The sequence below is a fragment of the Olea europaea genome, unplaced genomic scaffold (assembly GCF_002742605.1).
Source record: "Olea europaea var. sylvestris unplaced genomic scaffold, O_europaea_v1 scaffold2364, whole genome shotgun sequence".
Lineage (NCBI taxonomy): Eukaryota > Viridiplantae > Streptophyta > Magnoliopsida > Lamiales > Oleaceae > Olea > Olea europaea.
Genome location: NW_019241772.1, coordinates 39,435 through 43,292, shown reverse-complemented (window position 1 = coordinate 43,292; position 3,858 = coordinate 39,435).

The window sequence follows — 3,858 nt, the reverse complement described above, 5'->3', positions numbered from 1 at the left end:
GCTTGACTGTCACAATGTATTGAAATAGTTGGAAATGGTTTGGACCACAAAGGAACATCCATAAGAAAATTCCTTAACCATTCGGCCTCCTCACCTGCCTTATCTAAATCTATGAACTCAGATTCCATAGTAGATCTAGCAATGCAGGTTTACTTAGTGGATTTCTAGGAGACAGCACCGCCTGCTAATGTAAATACATATCCACTTGTAGATTTACTTTCATTGGTATCGGAAATCCAATTAGCATCACAATATCCCTCAAGTATAGCAGGGAATTCGGTATAATGTATTCCCCAGTCTAGAGTGTATCTCAAATATCTCAAGACTCGAATGAGAGCTCTCCAATGTTCACTGTTAGAATTACTAGTATACTTGCTAAGTCTACCGACAGCATATGCTATATCAGGTCTTGTACAGTTCATGAGATACATGAGACTGCCAATTACTTTAGCATACTCTAAAGCAGAAACACTAGGACCTGAATGTTTTCTCAAATGACGGCTTGCGTCATAAGGTGTTTTAGCAGGAATACAGTTATATTGATTAAACTTCTTAAGAACCTTTTCTACATAATGTGATTGGGTCAAAATAATTCCTTCAGAATGTTTTACTATTTTGATTCCTAGAATAACATCAGCAACACCCAAATCTTTCATTTCAAAGTGATTGTTCAAAAACTACTTAGTTTTATTAATCACATCTAAACTAGTTCCCATAATTAGCATATCATCAACATATAAGCAAATTATCACACCACAATTATTTTCAAATTTGCTATATATGTATTTATCTGCTTCATTTATCACATAACCACTTGATGTCAAAACTGTATCAAATTTTTTGTGCCATTGCTTAGGAGCTTGTTTAAGGCCATAAAGGGATTTTTTAAGTCTACATACTTTATCCTCAAGGCCTTTTACAACAAATCCTTCAGGCTGATCCATATAAATCTCCTCTTCTAAATCTCCATTTAAAAATGCAGTCTTGACATCCATTTGATGTATAAGAAGATCATACAATGAGGTAATTGCAATTAACATCCTAATAGAGGTAATCCTAGTAACGGGTGAATAAGTATCAAAGAAGTCAACTCCTTCTTTTTGTTTATAGCCTTTAGCTACAAGTCTTACTTTATACTTATCAATTGAACCATCAGGTTTAAGTTTTTTCTTAAACAACCATCTACACCCAATTGTCTTACATCCTTGAGGTAAGTCCACTAACTCCCAAGTATTATTAGACACAATTGAATAATATTCACTATTTACAACTTCCTTCCAAAATATAGAATTTGGTGAAAACATAGCTTCACCAAAAGTACTAGGATCATCCTCTACTAAGTAGGTTATAAAGTCAGGACCGAAAGAAGTAGTGGTCCTAGGTCTTTTGCTTCTCCTAATTTTAGCTTCTTCTAATTCAGATGGCTCATCTCTAACACTAGGAGGAATACTAAAAGAACTGCTTGATCCTTCAGACTTTTCTTTAAACGGAAATCTATTTTCAAAAAATTCAGCATCTCTAGTTTCAAATATTGTGTTCTTTTCAATCAAATTATTTTTAGAGTCAATGACTAAAAATTTGTAGGCATTACTATGAAAAGCATACCCTATAAAAACACAATCAACAGTTTTCGGACCAAGTTTAGTTCTCTTAGGTGCTGGAATAGAAGCTTTAGCTAAACACCCCACACTTTAAAATATTTATATGAAGGTGTTCTGTCCTTCCACATTTCATAAGGAGACTTATTATTTTTCTTACTAGGAATTTTGTTAAGAATATAACATGCAGTAAGAAGTGCTTCCCCCCACATGTTAAAAGGTAATCCAGAAGAGTTTAGCATTGATATGACCATATCCTTAAGGGTTCGATTTTTCCTTTCAACTATACCATTAGATTGGCGAGAATAAGGTCGAGTAGCCTCATGGATAATACCATTCTCAACACAAAATTTATCAAAATCTCTTGTATATTCTCCTCCCATACCAGATCTTAAAACTTTAATAGTTTTGTCTAGCTGATTTTCTACTTCAATTTATAGGAAATAAATTTTGAATAGCTTTCATCCTTGCTCTTAAGTAGATAAATATAACAATATCGAGAATAATCATCAATGAAAGTTGAGAAATATTTATTTCCACCACGAGTAACATATCCTTTTAAGTCATATAAATCAGAATGTATCAAATTTAAGACCGAAGTAGTCCTATCAACATGAGGAAATGGTTTTGGTTTTCTAGAATATTTAGATTCAACACACGTTTTACATTTTGAATTTGGACAATTATCGATTTTGGGAATGTTTCCCAAGGTCATTATTTTTTTAATAGAAGTTTTATTAACGTGTCCAAGTCTAGCATGTCACAAATCATAAGAATCCAACAAGTAAACGGAAGACCTAGATGCTTTATTGTTAATCACAGAGACATTGAGTTTAAACAGACTCTCATCTGTATACCCTTTCCCAACAAAGGAACCACCCTTAGACAGTACAACTTGACCACTTTCAAATACAATTTTAAAACCCTTTTTGACTAAGATAGATTCAGACACTAGATTTTTCCTAATATCAAGTACATAAAGGATATCCTTCAAATTAAGGATATTTCCAAAAGTAAATCTAAGCGTCACAATTCTTTTCCCCTCGATTTTGGAGGAGGAAACATTCCCCATGAACAGATATTCTCCATCACTAGCGAGAACGAATAAAGAAAATGCATCCTCGTGCAGCAAATATGCTTGGTAGCTCTAGAATCTACCCACCAGTCTGTCATGTTGCTTACTAGATTCACTTCTGTCACCATAACAGAGAAATTCCCATCCTCTACCACATGTGCCTGATGCTTCACAACTTTTCCTTTCCTATTTCTGCAATCCTTTGCAAAGTGACCTGATTTACCACAAACAAAACATTCACCAACAATTTTATTTTTAAACTGGGGCTTAGACCGATTGTTCTTTCCTACAAATTATTTTTCCTTGTTTCTGCCTTTAAAATTCTGACCCCTTGTAAAATTTCCAATTGGTTTCTTAATCCTAGAACTTCCTTCAATAAGATTAGCCTTGGTATCAAAGTCTGGCCTTTCTTTACGTTTTACCATTCTATTGTCCTCCTCGATTGTAATCCTGATAATCAGATCCTCTAAGGATATTTCTTTTCTCTTATGCTTCAAACTATTTTTATACTCTTTTCAAGAAGGTGGCAATTTTTCAATTATAGCTAATACTTGAAAGCCCTCACAGATTTTATATCCTTCAGTAATAATTTTGTGAATTATAATCTGTAATTCTTCAACCTGACCAACCACAGTTCTAACATCATTCATTTTAAAATCTAAAAACTTTCTCACAACAAATTTCTTGGTTCCAGCATCTTCTATAGCATATTTCTTTTCTAATGAATTCCATAACTCTTTTACAGATTTACACGAGTAGTAAACATCATATAGATCTAAAGTCAAACAAATCATAATATAATTCCTGCACATATAATCCTTATGTTCCCAATTAGCTAAATCCTCGATTTCCTTATCAGTAGGATTATCAGCATTTGCAAAATCGGGTTTATCTGATTCAATAGCATCAACGACTTTAAGTGTTGTCAAATAAAATCGCAGTTTCATTTGCCATCTCTTAAAATTCTTTCCATCAAACAACTCAAGCTTTTCAGAATACTTAGGAACAGATATATCTACGACAGACATGGCAACTAATTATAAAAGGAACTTCACTTTACATTGTTGGAAAAAATAATTAGTTGCAGTAATGTTCAAAACTATAAAATGCAAAAATATAAAACTTATCGTCTGATCGAGTCTCGTGACAGTACGATGTCCTAAAGTAAAATTGCCCGTCGATAAT